This window comes from Amblyraja radiata, chromosome 3 (assembly GCF_010909765.2).
Source record: "Amblyraja radiata isolate CabotCenter1 chromosome 3, sAmbRad1.1.pri, whole genome shotgun sequence".
NCBI lineage: Eukaryota > Metazoa > Chordata > Chondrichthyes > Rajiformes > Rajidae > Amblyraja > Amblyraja radiata.
Window position 1 is genome coordinate 53,074,855 of NC_045958.1, and position 22,054 is coordinate 53,096,908.

Sequence of the window (22,054 nt, forward strand, 5' to 3'; positions counted from 1 at the left end):
GCACTCCCTCCCCGTCCTCTTCACCTTCCCTCTTCTTTCCCCTCTCCTCTCCTCCTCCCTTCCCAACCCTCCCTCCCTCTACCCTCAGTCACTCCTTCCCTCCATAACTCCTCTCCCCTCCCTACCCCCCTCCTATATCCCTTTATCTCCCACTCCTCACCTCCCCCCCACTATCCCTCATGACCTCCCCCACTGCCCTCCTCTCTATTCCCCATGCCCTACCTCCCCCACTCTCCTCACCTCCCCCACTTTCCCCCTCTCCCTCCCTACCCCTTCCTCCCTCAATCTCCCCCCCCCCCCACTCTCCGTCCTCACCTCCCCAGGATCTTTCCCCTCTTCTCCTCCCCTCCCCCATCCCTCCCTCATCTCTCCCTCCCTCTAATTTCCCCTACCCTCAGTCTCTCCCTCCCTCCATGCATAAAAAGCAGCATCTGTAGTTCCTTCCTCCACAGGTCATTCATTGTTAACTGTGGTTTAGATCCCATTGACTTGACGATTGGACCAGTTTGCATCGTGTGTGTGTGTGTGAGTTACTCAAACTCCGCGCAAATGCTCGGCCATCCTGCAACCAGACTCTCCCTCCCTCTGTCCAATCTGGCTCAGCCGCCATTCAGCCCATCCATGTCCTGTCCGACCGCCCGCTGCTGCCTCTCGGCCCAAATCTGCCCTGCCCACCCGCCTACCTGCCTGCCTGCCGCCGCGGGGGAGGAGGGGGGGGGGGTGGAGGATGGAGTCGGTGTTCATCACGGTGGGCACCATGAGATTCGATGACCTGGTGGAGATGATCTCCTCCGAGAGGGCCGTGAAGGTGAGTTACCGCAACAGCGGCGGCGGAGGAGACGGACCCGGGGGGACGGGTAGACGGGACAGCAATTGCCACAGAGGGCGGGTGAGGGAGAAGGGTGAGTGATGGCGATAGAGATGGGACCAGGGCCTCCACTGAACCCCCCGCAACCGCCAACGGTAGTGGGAGAGACAATAGACAAGTTACTGTGAGGAGGGGAATGAGGAGTTTGTGAATGAGGCAGGACAGGCCGCTGCCATTGGGGCAGGAAGGGGCATCGCCATCCCGGCCGTGGCATTGACTGACTGGAGAAGAGATCAATATGCATGGTGCTGACTGAAGGAATCTGCGCACGCGCGGTTTTTAAGATTTTTAAACCTCGATAACTTTTACAGTACACCACCGATTGGAACGAAACGTGTTGCACTCACAGCACAGGAGAACGGCGAGTAAGCTGGCCAAAAATCTTAGCGCTATCCCATACCTCTTTTGCGCAGAATGAAAAACCGTAAGAGCACAAGATCAGAGTTTTAGTTATGTATAGATAAGTAGAAGAAGATAGATAGATAGATAGATAGATAGATAGATAGATAGATAGATAGATAGATAGATAGATAGATAGATAGATAGATAGATAGATAGATAGATAGAAGATAGACAGACAGATAGATAGATAGAAGATAGACAGAGAGATAGATAGATGGATAGATTTACAAAATTTGCCGTTTTCTGAAAGGCACTGGTCTAAATATCTTGTAATGACACAGAAGCCTTTGCCATCTCCATGGGAGTAACCCCATTAACCTCACTCCTCTTTTCCTGCTAACTGTGTCTTTGCGGCTTAGTCCATCTCATTCTTGATATAAACTCCACTTTGATTCATTTTGCCAATGATCTACACTAAGATTTAGTAACCTATTAACCTATCAGCGACTCTTTGGGACTTGCGAGGAAACCAGAGCATTGGAAGAATGGCTCTTAGTCAAGGAAATAATGAACATTCTCTCCACAAAGCACCCAAATTCAGGATTAAATCTAGGTGGCCAGAGCTGCAAGGCAGCAACAATCACTGCTATGACACCCTGCACTCATATTTGCAGCTTGTTGACATGGTTTCAGATTTATAACCATATTTTGTATCTCTTGTTGTATATTCAGTAAATATGGAAAATAATTTAGAAAATGAAACCATGTTGAGTTAGGGGCCTGTCCCACTTGGGCGACCTAATCCCCGAGTTCTAGCGAGTTTGCCCTCGACTCATACTCGCAGCATGGTCGACACGAGGTCGTAGGAGGTCTTTGTAAATCTCCTTCATGCTCGAGAGTGGTCTCCGCGTACTCGAGGCCTCAGCTAGGTCGTGGCACTTTTTTCAATATGTTAAAAAATGCCCGCGAGTAAAAAAAGGTCGCCATGGAAAAAATCGATACTTTTGTTACTCATAGGTTTAGTCATAGTAGGTCGTACTAGGTTGGCATGTTAGTCGTAGGTAATCAAGGGTAGTCGAAGGTGATCGAAGGTAGTCGTAGATAGTCTTCATCATAGTCAAAGGGAGGTCGAAGGGAGGTCGAAGGAGATCGAAGGATGTCGTCTTCACTCTCCACTATTCGGTGTCCAATTTTCCCGAAGTTAGTCGTAGCTAGTCGAAGCTAGTCTTCAACATGGTCGAAGGAGGTCGAAGGAGGTCTTCGACATAGTTGAAGGAGGTCTTCAACATGTTATTTTTTCAAACTCTTCTAAACTCGCCAATTAGGTCACCCAAGTGGGACAGCCCCTTAAGTATTACATCTTCCCACTTTAACCAGAAGATACTGGGGCGAGTCATCTCTGTTTCAGTAAATTATGACCAAACTTTGAAGAATGCTGTTAAACCATGTATACAGCAGAGGGAACCAGCAAAACATAGAGCACTCCATGCAATTATTTCAACTTGCATGTGCAGAGATCTGATTTCTTCTATTGATGGAAAATGCGTTTGTTAATGACTTCCCATGACTCAATTCTACTGAGATATCATCAATAGTGTCACTGTAACAACAGAATATTTCAACTGAACAACATTTTTGTAATTATGTCGTTGTGCACAAAATATTAAAATATGTAATTTGGCTTCCAAATTGTCATGACGATGATATTACAGTTATAGAGTCACATAGCATGGGAACAGGCCCTTCACCCCAGCTTGCCCATGCTGATCAAGGTGCCCCATCTACACTGGCCGCACCTGCTCTCCTTTTGGCCCATATCACAGTAAAGCTTTCCTGTCCATGTACCTGCCCCAATATCCTTTAAATGTTGCCCCAGTTTCTGCCTCAACTACCTCCTCTGGCAGCCCATGCTAATACCTACCACCAAATAGGAGAAATGTAGTCAGAAATGTCCAAGTATTCAGATGAATGGGAAAATCACACTTGCATATTAGTGACAGATAGATGAATTTGAAAGGGACAGAACCAAGTCCATATGAGGTTTTGAATTTATGTAGTGATATTTTTTAAAGAGTTTTAAATGTATTTATTAATCTCCTCAAATAAATACTGTGCCATTCCATCTGATTACAAGCTGGCTATAATATTAGGCTATAATATTCCCTTATCACAATGCTTTGTGATTAATTCTACAAACTTAAATATTTTGTAAACTTGCAGATATTATTTTTGGCTTTAGGAATTATTTGGCTGTATAATTTATTGTTCATACAATACTCCCAACTCAATATAAAAAGTCATCAACATTTCTGTTGCGTTTCTGCCAGTGATGTGATGGTGAAGGAGGGGGAAGGGAGTCTAAGGAGAATTAACAAAAAAATTATAAATGGATTATAAATTTGACGCTATTCACGATTCACCTTTGGAAAGTACTTTGCCTCAAATATAATATATTAGTTTGGATAATGTTGATGAGGGGCGGGGGGGGGGAGGGAATGAGCTTTCAGAGGAAAATAGCAGCAATAGCCAAGCCTGTGGCAAAATGGTTGACTCTGATGCAGGGGAGAATGAAGACTTGGAAACTGTAATAATAGGAGACTTGATTGTCAGAGGGACAGACAGGAGATTCTGTGGCCATGAATGTGACTATGGACAATGGAGGACCCGGTGTGGGGGGACCGCTGTGAGGGAGGGAAGAACAAAGGGGGAGCTGGTGCAGGAGGGGGGGGATTTGTGACTGTAAGTGTCCTTTATGGGCCACTATTTGCATACCTTGGGTATGCAAGCAAAGAATTTCACTGTGATTTGTCACAGTATTCAATTAAATTCCAATCAATTCAATGCTGTTTCCTGGGTGCCAAGGTCAAGGATGTTTTGAACAGTTTGCAGAACATTCGTAAGGGGATGGTGAGCAGCCAGAGATTGCTGTGCATATCTCTACCAACTACATAAGTAGACAAAGGTATGAAGTCCTGCAGAGTGAATATGGGGAGAGGCATAAGATTAAAAAGCAGGACCAAGAGCTGTAATTACTTCCTCTGCCAAGTGGTATTGAGGATAGGAATGAGGAGGATAAGGGAAATTAATGCATGACTGAAGACCTGTGCAAGGATGGAATCTCTTCTGGAGTAGAAGTGACTGATACACAAAAAGTGGGATTTGCTAGAGCTACTCAGTCGGGTTTAAATTGGTCTAGCAAAGTGGTGGGACCCAGTGTACCAGATGAGAAAGTTGAAGAAAATACATTAATCAAAGTGAGCAAGTAGGCAGGCAGGGATAGGATATGGAGTGTGGAAGGTCTGATCGGCAAAGCTGCATTTGTTTTGACACAAAACATTTTACAGATAAGGCAGATGAGCTCATGGATAGAGACATGCGGGTGTGATATTATAGCCATTACTTAAAAAGGTTGAGGGAAGGGCAGAACCCGCAACTCAATGTTCTAGGGTACAGATGCTGCAGGCATGAGGAAAGAGTGGAGGAGGATTTGATATTGATTCAGGAGAACAACAACCCAATCACTTGGGGTCGTACTGAAATTGCCCAGTTTCAGTAGCACTCTAGGCACATCACATCTGAACACAACATTATCCTTGGTATCCTGCCCAATATTTATCCCTCAATGTAATGTTGCACAACTAGTAAAGTCACTACTTCCAAGCATCAGAGACTCGGGTCAGGCTACAAAAATACCTCATACTCTCTGAAGTGTTTTGGAATGTTCCTGATTTTGGGAAAGGCACTATTTACTTGCAAATGTTTTTCTCTCTTCCTGTTCTAGGTATTCAGATACAACAAAAACAGTTGTCCAAAAACCACTAGAAACAAGTGGCAAGCAATTCTTACAACAGTTTGAGGGGAACAAGATGGAGACACTTGAATTATACAGATGGTAATGAGAATGAATCAAAAATACAGATGGTGCAAAAAAAGTTGATACATATCATGCATTAGAAACAAAATGTTGACAAAATGTAAGTGTTGGGAAGGCGTGGTATAGTACTGATGACACAGATTAAAAGTTACAAAAGGAAATTTAGAGTCAATGTCAAAAATATCATATATACATGAAGATACAAATTGATAAGCACATGGATTAGATATCTGGATTGGTACATGAAAGCACAAATATCATTGGAATTTAAAATATAATTGGTTTATGTGATAAGGAATGGGGGAGGTGTATCTGGATGAATGTGCCAAAATTGGAATAAGGACCCATCTCATTTGAATTAATTTTATAAATGAAGATATTTATGTACTGCTGCTAACAGCAATATCTTCCAGAGAAAACGAGGAGACTGATTGCTATGATGGCGATAATGTTGAATGGGGGCTGGTTGTGTTCCCCAAAGGGCATATTACCTTGCAAAATTCTGAAATTTCCTGAGGTGTGTACTCTTGTAATTACAAATGGCATGACAAGCAAGCTTAGAACAGCAATACATGCCCATTTAGATGTTTCTTGTTCAACGTCCCACTTTATAAACTCACTGCAGAGAGACAGAATGCTCTCAGGCTGTCAGTTTGGTGAGAATTCCAGAGATGGAGAGTACAGAATATAAACTCACCAACACAATAACTCTCAGCCAATGAGTATTTATATTTATATGTTCACAACTGAGTGTTCCAGAGTACCTTGCCAATGTGAGTGAAATTAAAAGGGACAAATATTCTTTATTGGCAATCATAAAACAATTCATAAGAGAATTAAATGGAACCTCTAGCCAAGATATTCTATCCAAAGCTATTATATTCTTTCTGCTATTATGCAACACCTGGAACTGTAATGTCAGTACATCTGTAAATAGTAATCCTGCATAAATCTTGCTTTACTAGCATAAATCACATTAATCAGCATGTTTCATATTTTAGTTTTAAGCATTAAGGTATCTGATCAAGAGGCCAAACCATTAAACTTTATCAGGAGTGTCAAGTATTATATGGCCATATGGCCTTAATTTTTTTTAAATTAATGTGAAGAATATATTGTCTACTTATTTATCATGTTTAATGAGAGAATGTTATTAACTGTTGAAATAAAGTGCTAGAAATAGACCAAATGGCAAAAACGATGTTATTTTCAGTGCTGACATGTTACAATGAACACAGACGTAATGTGAGTATTTGAATCCAAAAGGCGTTGCAAACTTGAAACAATTTCTAATTCAGTTGAAAACAAATTGTCAAAATCAGAAAATTTGTGAGCAATGATAAAAAACTATTGAACAACTGAGTTCAAATTGTATTTTTGAAAGGAATAATTTGGCCAAACCCAAAAGACCTGAAATTATCTTCTGGCTATTGAATCAATCAGTCAAGGCCAATTTAATTGGGGCCATTTCGGATCTGAAATTAAAAAGAACAACTGAAGCAATCAAGTTAGATAGGGAGTCCCAAAATAGATCCAATTGTGTCCAGATGGAATAATTAAATTTACCAATATGATCTTATAATGATGTGCTAATAAATCAGGTATATCAATGCCAAAGCCAAAATGTTTTGCTGATTCCTTGTTGCTCTTGTTGAAGACAGCAGAGTAGCTACTCAACTTATTTACTTTCAAGGAAGATATTCTAACAGAAGCTTCTTGTTTTGTACAGGTTCTATCCTTCTCTTTGTAGATATAAAGACCTGAATTATGCAAAGGCAGTCAGTAACTCCATAAGTCAATAAAAGTTAATGCTTTTGGTTGTATCCTGATTTCTCATTGAAATCTTACAATTACGAAACAATAACATTGTCACTTAGTGAGAGGCATCAACTTTGCAAAGAGATTACACTGATTAAGTTCGTATTAATTTACAAATCTCCACGATCCCATGCCCAGCAGCCAGACAGGGCAGAGTAGGCTACCTGCACTTACATTACTCTTATTCCTTTGAGCGAAAAAAAAAACTGTTGAAGAAATGATAAGTAAAATAAAGAGAATTGTACCACACAAACACGATTATGACTTTTAAAAGACATTTGGACACATATATAGATAGGAAAGGTTTAATGGGTTATGGGCCAAATGCAAACAACTGGGATTTGCTCAGTATGCCATCATGGTCAGCATGGGCTGAAAGGCCTGATTCAACGCAGTACAGCTCTATGGCACTAAATCAGGTTTGCTTCCTAGTTTTAAATTTGGTTTGAGGCTTTAGACATTCAGGAATGTTTTCTTCAATGGATGATCTCCTCTTTCTTATCTGATAGGTCACTGACAATTAGGAAAGCAGCCACCCATGGTTAACGCTCCGACTCTGAATATTCACCTGGTACAAGTTTCAAACAAATGTGCATTCTGATGAGTATTCACTCACCCCCAACAAGTGAGAAACTGCTATATAAAGAAATATCTTTGAGATGGTGACTGCAACTTTCAGGTAAGAATTGCTGAATGAATTTATGCCTGGAAGTGATTGCTCTCATCAGGAGTCCTTAAGTTAGTAGGCACAGACCAATCACAGAATGACCAGGCTGGCAACTTGAGGTGAAGCTGGCTTCCAGCTTTACTATGTCTGGTCAACTGCACCAAATAGCACATACAACTTTGCAGTGACAGTTAAAAGAGGTTGAGTCTCGCATCAGAAAAACCTGGCAGGAGGAATGGCTCCTTCATTGACTTTACACTTATTTTAGGCAAAAATCAAAGATCAGCCATCTTGCATGTGCACTTAGTCATACATAATGATAGATGATAGATTTATATCTTATGGTTCGGGTCTATAATTTGGATCTGCAACCTTAGCAACCAGTAGATTTGCTTCTAATTTGCTGGTATAATCCTCTGTACGCTATGGAGAGAAGGCAGGAGAATGGGGTTGAGGGAGAAAGATAGATCAGCATGATTGAATGGTGGAGTAGACCTGATGGGCCGAATGGCCTAATTCTGCTTATATAACATGAACTTTTCAACCAGTTATGCAAACATAATCATGTTTCAGACAAATATGATATGAGGACCTCACAATCATCAAGAGTGATGAAATATCAGTCATGGAAATTATCATAAAAATTACATTGAGTGCTGGACAAACTCAGCCAGTTGGGCAATATATCTGGAGATAAAGACAGGCAATGTTTCAGGTCAGGCCCTTTCTTCAGACACCACCAAAGAAATGACCATTTCTGGTGGGGAAGTGAAAGTTATTAAGCTCAATAATGAGGTGTCTTTCAACTGGGAAAGGGTAGTTAAAGCTGCATGTTAGAACTCACTTTAAGAAGTAGCTAGAAGTATTCAGAGATGTTAATGTTCATGCCCCATCAAGAACAAACACCACTGAAAACATATTTTTTACCTAAATTTACTTTGTGAGCATTATGTGATCAGAAAATAAGAAAATCTATTTTGACACAAATGAGGTGGGTTTTTAGATCAGCAAACAAGAAAATATAATTTTTAAAATCCTTCCTGATAGCTTTAGCATTCCATTGCATCGCTGTACACAAGGGTGGTTCTGATTAGTTTCATCTTAATAAAAGTGTATTTCCTTTAACTTTGCTATAAATTTTACAGTCCCTGTGCAACTCCATTGGTTTAATAAGAATGCTCATGGTCTCTTAATTACTCTGCAATAATGCATATAAATGATCTTTCTAAATTAAATGTCATTTCACGACTGTATTTATTGTGTAATTTTATTTTATAATCCCATACACAATCTGACATTGGTAATTAACTGGTGACATTTTTATTCAGATGAGGAGTTCTAGTTAAGTAAACTTGATACCTTATTGCAACTTTTACTTGGCTGGAAATTGGAAAGTATTCTTTGAAAAAAAAAAGATCCCACAATCAAAGCAAAACCTTGCTGTAAAGTTGTATTGGGCTGCATTTTTCACGCAATAAGTAAATATGACTGTCACCTGTCAATGACAGTACTGGTAGGGACAACAATCACAACTCCAGGCTTTATTGGAGGTTGCACAAATGAAGAAGAAGATAACTATATTTTAAAGGGGATGTGAGGTTGGTTGTCATAGAAACATAGAAAATAGGTGTCCTTGATATTAATTGAGCATTTGAAGAGTGTAGGGCCAATGTCCAAATGCAATCAAAGTCAATGGAGATCAGAGTACAACTCTCCATTGGATGGAATAATACCTTGCACAAAACATAGATAGTCGCATCTAAGTGGAGGTCAATCAATCCAGCCTCAAGCCATCGATGTAATAATTTCACAGAGCAGTATTCTTGACCAAATTATCATCAGTTACTTCATAAATATCCTTATTTCCAAAGGATATTTGCTGATGATTGCACAATGTTCAGTTTCATTCACAATTCCTCAAGCACTAAACCATTAAGCTTGACCCAGACAATTGCATGCTGAGGCACATAACGTTCACATTACGTTGGTGCCAGGCCGTGATCATCTTCAACAAAATGGGGACCAACCAGTTCCTCTGACATTGAAAGATACTTCTTTCAATAAATCTCCCATTGTGAAAGTCCTAGCTGCCACCATTGACCGGAAAATTATTAACAGACACATAAATACCGCGGCTACAGGAACAAGTAGGTGGCTGACTATCAAGGATAGGGGACGCCATCCTGTATGGGTATGGCTGCCCAGCCTGCAGCTGTTCGTTTTTTCACCTCTTTTTTAAATTTTTAGCGAGTTGAGTATTTTGTTTTTGGAGCTTTAGTCTTTTTTATGTGGGGGGTGGGGGGGGGAAGGGGGAAACTGCTTTTTAGGGTCCCTACCTGGTCGGGGAGGCTGCTTTTCTCCGAGCAGCACCTTCGACCCGTCCTCGCGGCCTATCAGCGGGCCTGGAGCGGCGTTTCCAGAGGGGACCAGCCAGAACCTCGGCTTCGGCGGCAGCACAGCACTGGAGCGCTATCGCAGAGCGGGCGATGCCTTGCCCGGGTCGCCGCTCTGGGACTCCGGTATGCTGGGACCGCCGATTAAAACATCGCAGAGCTGCGGGACTGTGGAGCGGCCAGCTGCGGGCAGCGGCGCTGAACTTTACATCGGGAGCCTGGGATCTCTCGCCGAGATCGCCAGTGGTGGAGCTCCATCCAGCGCGGCCTGTCGGCTTCGGAAGCCGCGGTCTCCGGAAAGGAAGCGGCCGTTCCAGGCATCCCAAGCCGCTGTGAGGATGCTCCCGACGCCGGAGCACCATCACCCAGCGAGAAGGGCCTGGAACATCGGGCCTCCGTAAAGGCGACTGCGGAGGCCAAAATAGGCCCGACTATGGGTGGACATTGGGATGGGGACTGGACTTTGTGCCTTCTCTCACAGTGGGAACCATTGTGGGGGATGTTTTTTCATGGTTAAATTTCATTATTATTGTTATGTTGTTTTCTTGTTTATGTGCTGCAATGGCAATACACATTTCACTACACCAATTGGTGTATGTGACTAATAAAGAACCTTTGAAGTGATTGACTGCTGATTTCCCCACAGGCCTTCCAGTAAAAAATGAGGCAAATCAGAAGTATGATGGATTGCTTAACAACTTGAGTGACTGAGCATTGCTCAAATATGATTGAAAACATTTTGGGCCAAGTCAAATATGATTGAAAACATTTTGGGCCAAGCTGCCACTCAATTGGAACTGAATCTACCAACTTAAATCGTCATTCCCTGCACAACATCTGCGCGTAGCTGAAGTGGATATCAACTCCAACATGTGCGAAAGCAACTTGTCAGCAGCACTTTTCATAGGCACAAGCTCAACTCTAATAAGGATGAGGGCATTGGGTGCTTTGGAATACCCCATCCATAAGTTCTCCTCCAAGTTACTTGCTATGCTTATGGAAATATTCAGCCATTCCTTCATTGTTGCTAATGTTGCAATTCTTAAGATAATTAGAAACATGAAATATGTGCTGGTATTGCCAGTGCTGTTCATAGGCTCTGAATAAATTAAATAAATAGGAATGGAATGCCTTGAGTCAGACTTTTGTGGTGAATTTACTTCTTGTTTATGGCATCATTTATGGGAATGTTATGCCATTTAGCATTATTAGATGGTAAGACAGATGATTAGATGCAATTTTCAGGCAGCTTTCTATGGTAACCTCAGATTGCCAAGAATAACAGCACAAATCTTTGTAACCATGTCAACATTTACAGGTATGCTGATACCAACAGTATAATACAGTTTCAAAAAACAGTTTGTTTTTTATAATATTGTGCAGAATAATCCACGTAAAACAAAATTACCATTCCTCAATTTTCTGTTGAATTCTTTTTTACATTTAACATTACTTAGCCGACTAATACTTGTGCTTCATGCAAAATGATCAAATTGATAGACATTTACGCTGCAGGAGAATAATACGGTATGGGAAAAGAAGAAGAAGGCAGTGTTGAGGCGAAGATCTTATTCAATCACAAAGAATGTTTGTGTGGTTGCCTGGCCATTCCTACTTCTATTTCTTCCATTGTTCCTCATCCCATGTTGTTGTGGTTATGCATCCTTGCAAAATATTTCGCCCATTGAAATGTTCTATCTAAGCTAAATACCTGCTTAAATTGTATTGATTTGTCATTGAGCATCAGGTTGGAATGTTTAGAGGTGGTGTCATATTATATTATTTCCTGCTTCTTATTAGAGTGAAGGCCAAGAATTACAGTACGAATCTTTGTAACTGTATCCAGTTCACCAATGCCAACAATATAATATAATCCCAAAAAACATTTTATTTTACAATATTATGCAGAATAATCCACATAAAACTTAATTAAAAATTCCTTAATCTAACTAATTTGCCCTTAATAGACCAATTAATTGTTTTTAATTATTTAATGGTTTATGACAAAAGGTTTAAAACTGCGCTTAAAATTTTGCGAACATTGTAAATAATGTGAAATGCTATAAAATATATGATGGATTGAAATCCAGATTGCCCTGCCTTTTTATGGGTTTCTGCAAAAACCTCATTATTTCCATGTTTTAGATGCAAAAAGCCCCCTCTGTGCTTCACGTGGATAAAAGATATACAACAATGGAGAAATCCATCAAACTGTCCAATTGAGTTATATTCATAAAAGTAATACATGTCAGTAGCAAAGGTAATTGTGTAAAGTATTTGAATGGTGTATTTATCTATCCATTTCTATTAAGTTCTATTCCATTTTATGTTTTTATTAAATGTATCTGTCTTTATTTTTTGCTGTTTAATTAAGACGATCCTCATGTTATTAATGTATGTTAGATATGTTGCTTTACAGAGAATGGCTGTTTTTGAGCACCTCTTCTCCTCCTCAATACATATGTGCCTACATAATGAGTAAGATGATGAAAAGGTGTTGAAGCAGGACCAATAACTACAGCTTTGTTTAATGGAAAAACAAGATGACTGGAAAAAGTGCACTTGAGGTTTGCGAAGATATTGCTAGACTGGAAAATTATAACCATGAACAAAGGTTGGATAAGCTAGACAACAGAGAAGGCCGAGCGGAGATTTAATTGCGAAGTATAAAAATATCTTGCTGGAGGATCAAAAACATGGGAACATAGATTTAAAGTATTCATCATTGAAAACATTAGTGACGCAGTGGTGCTGGTTTCCGACGGGAACGGTGACATGATCTTGTTCTATATTAATAAAAAATAAATAATTTTGAGAAATCTGTCCCTGTTAGCAACATTTAAGATGGAGAGACAGGACAAGCAGCTGCAGATGCTGGAAATCAAAATCAAAAGCAGAAAATGTCAGAACCGCAATGGAGAGAAACAGAACTGATGTTTTGAGTCCATTTAGATAAGCTTCCTTTCTGACTTTTCTGGTTTTGATGTTAGCCCTTGGAACTTGATATTAAATTGATCAACTTTAGATAGCCTCCACTTTATTTTATTTTTTTCTCCGAAGGTGTGCCTGCATGTTTGTTTGTTTGAATGCATGTATATATGCATGTATGCGTCTCTAGCTATATATCTATTGTCCTTAATTGCTGGTAAGTAATTGTTACCTGGACAACTTTGATCTGCACTCTCTCATAAACACAGCCTTAATTTTATTTACCCTTTGCCTTCACTACGACTTAAAACATCCTTGACCTGAAACATTGACTCCGTTCTTCTCCTACTGATGCTGTTTGCTTGCAATTGTTTCTGCTGTCCATGGGCAAAGTCCAGGGCAAAGATTTAAACACATATTACCTAATTTGAAGTTTTGCTAGCAAGCTCAATGTACTTAATTAGAAGCCACTTCTAGCTTCAATATTTTACTATCACAATATTGTCAGCAGAAGTTCTTCTGTGAAATGATTAAGGATGCAAGATTGTTAACTCTTTTCCCCCTCCATTTTCCTTGTGATGTAAAGTGACCGAGGTGTTGATGCAAGAGATATGGCTGCAAAAAGGCTAGTTTATTTTTATGAATAAATCAAATGCAAACGGTTCAATATTTCCTGCAGCTTATATTTCCCCCTTCTGAACTTTATGTATAATTGTTTCTAAGTGGTTTGGCATTGGCATGCACAGAGCATAATCTTTTTTGCTCTCAGAGACCTGATATGATCTATCTCATTGATTGAAGTCAGTGGGAACAGAAATAGTGACATTACTTACTGCTTAAATTGTAATATGTTGAGAATGTCTGCACATACACTGGCATAAAATGAACTTTCATGCTTATTCACATATTCGGTCAGGATACTGCACCACTGGTCACCACATGGGAGGTAGGAGCAGTGACTGGTCTTTCTGAGATTTCCAAGCATCTTTCCTAGAAATTGCTTCTTGGATGCTGCTCCAGGTTAGACGGGGCAGGAGCCAAAACCTTTTCAATGAGGGTTGCAGGGCTTTGGATTAGAAAGCAAGATATAAGGCAAATTATTTGCTTAAAATTATTTGGTTTTAGTTTAATGTTTATTTTTTAGAAATATTTTGGATAAAAGGTTTTACTTAAAACATAATTTTTAAATTTAAAGTGCAAATTAGAGTTTGTATCCAATTTGAATAGCAGATTCCATTTTTATTTCCCAATTAAATTTAATGAAAAATCAATTTCCTGATGACTCAGAACTAAAACCAATCCCTGTTTTATTAGGTTATTATTTTTGATGATTTAGATACCAAAGTTATTCATTATGTTCCTTTGTTTATGTTGTACAAACCTGAAAATCATGGTATGTTACTTTATTTTAATGACTAATAACCCTGGATATTGTGTAATTACTATGTAATTTTGCGGCCATGGGAATAAAATATGTTGGGAATATGTTACCTGTTGGTAACGCTCAGAGCAAGGCTTGGAGAATTTCAACCTCAGTCTGAGTAGGAAAGAGGTCACTTTATACGAATATAATATATACTTCTTTATCAATAAATTTATATGTCAAGTTATTATGAAGTATTCATTATTGACAACACAATAGGCATTTATATTCAAATATTTCCACATCATAAAAATAGTTTTCCTTTTAAGGATAAAATGATCTAATAGAGGAGATGGGTAAAATGGTTTTTAATCAAAGTATTAATCATTGGGAAGAAATACTTTGTTCAGCATGAATGTTTGTTCATTTTAAAGGCAAAGCAGTCAAATTTGGATACATTGACATTTTACATATTGCAATATTGCATAAGACGCAACAGGGGTCCCAGACTTATCAATTTTTCACGTTGCTGAAGTTATGATAAATAATAGTTTCCGTGGGAGGTCATCTTCAATACAAACAAGTCCTATATTTTAATGATAAACCTAGATTGCAATCTTGTCTATCATCACAAAAATTATAATTCAATTAAAGTTGGTTCATCAAAGTAATAGACAATTTCTACCGTATGAGCACTAACGAGTATGGGTTTCTATGCATAACTGGAATGAAATAATTCCTGGATGATTTTCTATTGGACTGTTCTAAAGCATATTTTGTAACCATGCTTTTTGGTTGCTTTCAGTGTAATACTGATTGTAAAATAATATCCATTTGGATTAGAGTCATAGAGTGATACAGTGTGGAAACAGGCGCTTTGGCCCAACTTACCCACACCGGCCAACATGTCCCAGCTACACCAGTCTCACCTGCCTGCGTTTGGTGCATATGCCTCCAAACCTGTCCTATCCATGTATCTGTCGAACTGTTTCTTACACATTGTGATAGTCTCAGCTTTAACCACCTCCTTTGACAGCTTGTTCCATACACCCACCACCCTTTCTGTGAAAAAGTTACCCCTCAGATTCCTATTAAATCTTTTCCCCTTCACCTTAAACCTGTATCCTCTGGCCCCCGTTTCACCTACTCTGGGCAAGAAACTCGGTGTATCTACCCAATCTATTCCTCTCAAGATTTTATACACCTCTAAAAGATCACCCCTCATCCTCCTGCTCTCCAGGGAATAGTCCCAGCCTACTCAACCTCTCGCTATAGTTCACACCCTCTAGTCCTGGCAACATTCTTGAAAAACTTTTCTGTACCCTTTCCATCTTGACAACATCTTTCCTATATCATGGTGCCCAGAACTAAACACAATACTCTAAATGCAATCTCACCAATGTCTTATACAACTGCAACATGGCCTTCCAACTTCTCAATACTCAACACTGTGACTGATGAAGGCCAATGTACCAAAAGCCTTTTTGACCAACTTATCTACCTACCGACCTTCAAGGAACCCTGCACCTCCATTCCTAAATCCCTCTGCTTTACAACACAACCCAGAGCCCTATCATTCATTGTTTAGGTCCTGCCAATGTTAGACTTCCCAAAATGCAACACTTCACATTTCTCTGTGTTAAATTCCATCAACCATTTCAAAGCCCACCTGGTCAATCAATCAAGATCCTGCTGCAAATTTTCACAACCATCTTCACTATCTGCAGAACCAACCACTTTAATGTCATCAGCAAACTTGCTAATTTTGCTATGTATGTTCTCATCCAAATCATTGATGTAGATGACAAACAGTAACGGGCCTAACACCGATCCCTGAGGCACACCACTAGTCACAGGCCTCCAGTCTGAGAAGCAACCTTCCACCATCACCCTCTGCTTTCTATCCATTCAGCAATCTCTCCTTGGATCCCATGCGATTCTTCACACTTAACCAGAAATAATGTTCTATAGATGGTTGAAAATTGTAATTAAAACAGAAAATGCCAGACCTACACAACAGGCCAGGCAGCATTTGTGGAGTGTGAATTCAAGTTAACATATTATGTTTATGACCTTTCATCAGATGAGGGAAAGGTTCGAAATGAAACAAGTTTTAATTTGTAGAGAAAGCACAGAGGGTAAGAAAGACCAAAAGTGAGTAGAAGTCATTGATAAGGTCCAGATCGGGGGAGATTGAATTATATAAGTGGTGAATGTGCTGGCTATAAAAGTATGGGCAAAAGCTATGAACAATAAACACACTGTGCGGAAGAGGCATAAATAGATGGAGCCACAGAGTCATAAAGTTGTACAGCAAGGGACAAGCCTTTTGGCCTACCCTGTCCATGCTGACCATGTTAGCATACTGGGCAAGTCCCATTTAACTGCATTTGAGTCAAAGCCTTCTAAACCGTTCCTATCCATATATCTGCCTAAATGTCTATTAGAATTTATAATTGTATCTGCTTCTCTGGCTTTCTCTGGTGGCTTATGCCAGATACACTATCCTCTCAGTGAAAATGTTGGCCCTGAGGTTTTACTTAAAACTCTCCCAACTCACCTTAAGCCTATGCCCTCTAGTTTTACAATCCACTATCCTGGGGAAAAGGCTGAGAATGTTCACTTTCTTCATGCCCCTCAGGTATACCGCAGTAAGGTCACTGCTCAGATCCCTATGCTCCAAAGAAAAATATCCAAGCCCATCGAACTTCTCCTTGTAACTTAAGCCTGCAAGCCCAGGTAACATACAAGTGAATCTCTTTTGCACCCTCTCCAACTTAATGACCTCTTTCCTATACCCGGGTGATCAGAATTGCAATCAGTATTCCTCACCAATGACTTATGCAGCTGCATCATGATGTCCCAACTTTTGTACTTATTCCCTTCCCAATGAAGTCAAGAATGCCAGATGCCTTCTTCACATTATCCACCTGGCACATAATTTTTATAGGGAACCAGGCATTCCCAGATCTCTCTGTTTCACAACACTCTCCAAAGCTCTAACATTTACAGTGTAAGTCCTGCCCTGGTTTTACATAACAATGTACAACACCTCACACTTGTCAGTGTTAAATTCCATTCGCCATTCCTACACCCACCTTTCCAACTGATTTAGATCTTGTTGTAAATTTAGATATCCTTCTTCACTATACTGCCAATTTTGGTAACATGCAAATTTACAGACAATTTTAATTACATTGCTATTCATCACTAGATCACAATGTAGCCACTGAAAAATAAGCATACAGGTACAGCAGGCAGACAAGAAAGTTGTCCTTTATAACGAGAGGAATTGAGTATAGGTCCTCCTGAGGTTGTACAGGGCCCTGGTGAGACCACACCTGGAGTATTGTGTGCAGTTTTGGTCTCCTAATTTGAGGATGGACATTCTTGCTATTGAGGGAGTGCAGCGTAGGTTCACAAGGTTAATTCTCGGGATGGCGGGACTGTCATATGATGAAAGACTGGAGCGACTGGGCTTGTATTCATTGGAATTTAGAAGGATGAGAGGGAATCTTATAGAAACATATAAAATTATTAAGGGATTGGACATGCTAGATGCAGGAAACATGTTCTCGATGTTGGGGGAGTCCAGAACCACAGTTTCAGATTAAGGGGTAGGCCATTTTGAACTGAGATGATGAAAAACTTTTTCACATAGAGAGTTGTGAATTTGTGGAATTCTCTGACTCAGAAGGCAGTGGAGGCCGATTCACTGGATGCATTCGAAAGAGAGTTAGATAGAGTTCTTAGGGCTAGCGGAATCAAGGGATATGGGGAGAAGGCAGGAACGGGGTACTGATTGTGGATGATCAGCCATGATCACATTGAATGGCGGTGCTGGCTCAATGGCCTACTCCTGCACCAATTGTCTATGTATCTATGTACAGACAACAGTGGACCCAGCACCAGTGCCAAATCACTGCTCACGTGTCTCCAATCAGAAGAGCAACCCCCCCACAACTATCCTTTGACTCTTTCTTCCAAATCAATTTTGAATCCAACTGGCTAGTTCACCTTCAGACAAGCCTATAACGCAGGACCTTGTCAAAGCACTTACAAAAGATTGCATAGACAACGTCCACTGCCCTACCACCATCACTCCACATGGTGACCTCTGCAAAAATCTCTTATCAGTTTTGTGAGACATAGTTTTCCACACATAAAGCCATGTGGCTTTCCCTAATCTGTCTGTGCCTAATTAAATGCTGATAGATCCATCCCAAAGAATCCATCCATCAGCTTTCCCCTCATTAATGTCAGTCACACCAGCTTGTAGTTCTCTCGCTTGTCCTTGCTGTCCTTCTTAAATAATTCACCACTCTCCAGTCTCCTAGAACTTCACTTGTGGCTAAAGATGCTGCAAATATTGCTGCAAGGGCCTCCATAATTTCCCACCAAGCTTCCAACAACATCCAAATATGTACTTGGTTAGGCCCTGGGGACTTATCCACCTTAATGTTCTTTAAGTTGCCAATACCTCCTCTTTGGCAATTTGTATTTGATCTAAGACATCGCAACTTTTATGCTTCAATTCCCTAGCTTCCGTGATCTTCTCCTCGGTAAAAATGGTGAAGAAGTATTCATTTGATTCATATCTTGTAATTCCACATGGGGACTGTCATGCTGATCTTTAAGGGGATCTATTCATATACCTGTGGAATCTTTTGGGGGTTTCCTTTATCTTGCCTGCCAGCTCCATTTCATGTGTAGGAAGGAACTGCAGATTCTGATTTAAACCGAAGATAGACACAAAATGCTGGAGTAACTCAGCGGAACAGGCAGCATGGCGTTTACCCATTCCTTCTCTCCAGAGATGCTGCCTGTCCCGCTGAATTACTCCAGCATTTTGAGTCTAGCTCCATTTCATGTTCTCTTTTTGTGCTCCTGATTGCTTTCTTAGGTGTGGTCCTACACTTACATTTGTGGAAAGATTCACATAATGCCGAATACCTAAATCTGATGCATGCCTCCTTCTTCTTCCTGACCAGAGCTTCATCATCTCTTGTTAACAAGGGTTCTCTAAAGTTAATGGCCTTCTCCTTCCCCTTAACAGGAACATGCAGTCCTCTAGATTGCTATGTCACTTTTGAAAGCCTCCCAAGAGATAGCCCTCCCCTTACCTGCAAGCAGTCTCCCCCAATTGACCTCTGTAAGTTCATCAACTTGCCTCAATTTACGACCTTAATTCATGAATCAGCCCTATCCTTCTCCGTAACTGGAGGTATATTAAATTTGCAATATCGGCAAAGGCAAGACATGGAAAACTGAATGGTGGAAATATGGGATATACAATCGGAAAGGTTGATTATCTGCAAAGGTTGAATTCAATACTGAATTCTGAAGGCTGCAATGTGCCAAGTCAGAAGAAGAATAGGTGTTTTTCAGCTAAATGGAAGAGTATAAAAGGGCATTGACAGGCAAGCCAGGATGAGAGTTAGATGGAGAATAAAAGTTACAAGCAACTGATAGTTCATGGTCACCACATACACACCTCTCTGTGAACTACTGGCCCTTTTATCTCATCCCTTCTCATTATCTAGGAACAGAAAAACCTCTTCCAAGTCAATCGAATCACTTGCACTTCCAATTTAATGGGCCAAAGTATTGCTCACATTATAGAATCCACCACATGGGAAAAACACTCAGATTGGGTACCTGCTTTACATGTTTAGTCTGGAACTTTTTTAAAGACAAAGTCTTTGTTGCTTTGTTGTCACTGATCATAGCATTCAGTTTAACCAGAGAAGTAACTTGCAGTTAGCTTGACAGGGCTGAAAGTATAAACAGTTGGCCACATCAAATGTATGAATCTTGAAAATAATTAGCTGCTGCTTATTGATTCTCTATTACATCTGATTTAACAATTCATGTTAACACTAGAATTATAAAAATAGATTTCTAGCACAGTGTAATTCACTGCATTGAGGTTTAAAATTTAATGAAGTGCAATCCTTACTTGCTGTCTTTCCTGCCTCTGATATTGGGGTTTGCACAAATGTTAAAACTGTCCACTATTGCATTTAGTTTATTGTCAGCTAAATCCCTTTCAAAGTGTTTTTTGTTGTTTTTTTCTTGGCCGCATTAAAAAGAATTGGTCACTCATTGCTTGAAAAGTTTTACAACAAATTGTGTGATTAAATTCCTTGAACACTTTTGCCCATTACTAATCCTCTTTTGCCAACATCCTTTTCAATAAAAATTGCTTCACACCATGGTGCCAGATTTATATTTCATTCCTGACAGGAAGAAGGGCGGATTAGGGTTTAAGGATTAAAACACTTACTCTTCATTGCATTTTTGTGTGGAATGTATCCTAGATACCATGTGCTCTGTTCAGTGACCCTCAGCCTTTTCATGTGCCTCTTTACACATTCATAAAATATTTTAAATTACCTTTAGGAATGTTTAAAAATCTTCTTCAGATGTAGACACAGTACAACAAATTCAGGATTTTTCCTTGTTATGCACAAGTTATGTTTTTCTTCAACATCAACAATTATGTACCATTGTATGAAGCAAGGAACAAAAAGGCACAGAAGGCAATAAAATATAATGAGATCATTTTCTTGTTATGAGCTTTCATTTTACTGATCATGCACCACAGGATTAAATAGTTACCTATTTCCTCCATGAGGAAAGAAAAGAGAAAAATTAACTTTGGACAGCAAAGACTGTGTACTGTGGGAGAACATATTTTAAACACTTAAGAAAAGAAAATTCTACTGGCAGGAATTTAGCCGTAATAATTATAAAATAAACAATTTCTCGAGTCCTATTACGTCATACAGTAAACTTGCAAATTATTTACTTTTAAAAAACATAGGCATCTTCTTTCTGAAATGAAGTTAGGGAACAACTATGGCCTTGCTATTGAAGTTGGAGATGGAAGCTTAACCACATCATAATTATCTCAATTTCCCAGTTTAAAGTATAATCCATAATTATTTCACTGGATATTCAAAGGAATCAATATGAATGCACTAATTTTCTGTAAAAATAAGCATCACTTGGCTCATTATTTTACATGCTTTAACACTAATTTGGTAATGTGTAGTTCATTTTTAATCCAGTCACCGGTGCAATTTCAATAACTGGGTTAAAAACTTTTTAAAAATTCCACGGAGTCTGGCAAGTTAAAAATAGGATACAGGAGAAATTAAACTCAGAAGGGTCTATTTGTAATTTTCAATATCTGCAGCATTACTTAGTGCTGTAAATATCTGGCCATGATAAAAACTGATATTCTCTATATTCAGATTCCTCACCCACAAGAGATATACATACGTACTAAATCATGGAGCAAAATTTCAAGACTTTGTAGAATTATAGCTACTGGTAGTCCAGTGAATAATGTTCCAAAACATGGCAAGTAGAACATCTTTTCACTGATTTTCTACTGTGAATATTAAGTTGTTAGACTGACAATTTGATGCTAAGGTGCAGTCAGTTCACATGCTAATGAACCGTAAATAACTAATACTCATTTAAAAATATAATTTCAAATCATATGGCAATAAGTTTCCTTGTCTACATTCATTATTTCGATATGCCCAAAGTATTTATTTTCGATGTTTCAGTAACTGCTACTGGATGTTTTGTTGCAAAAATGGAACTAACATGATAGTGAAATATATGTAATTCCTTCTAATGTATGTTTTTGCTTATTTCTCTTAGTCTCACACATAATCACTGACATGCATTCATATATACAAATGAATGATGTCAGCAATGACTATATTAGAATTTAGGAATAAACAAATGACTTGAATTGATACTATTCCTCTACTTATGCTTGCCA

General features: G+C 39.5%; 1 protein-coding gene across 2 annotated transcripts in view; it reads right to left on the reverse strand.

Moving 5' to 3' along the window:
• The window catches only part of glis3 (GLIS family zinc finger 3), a 459,240-nt gene that overhangs the window by 118,515 nt on the left and 318,671 nt on the right, over nucleotides 1-22,054 (reverse strand). The gene's annotated exons all lie outside the window — the stretch shown is intronic.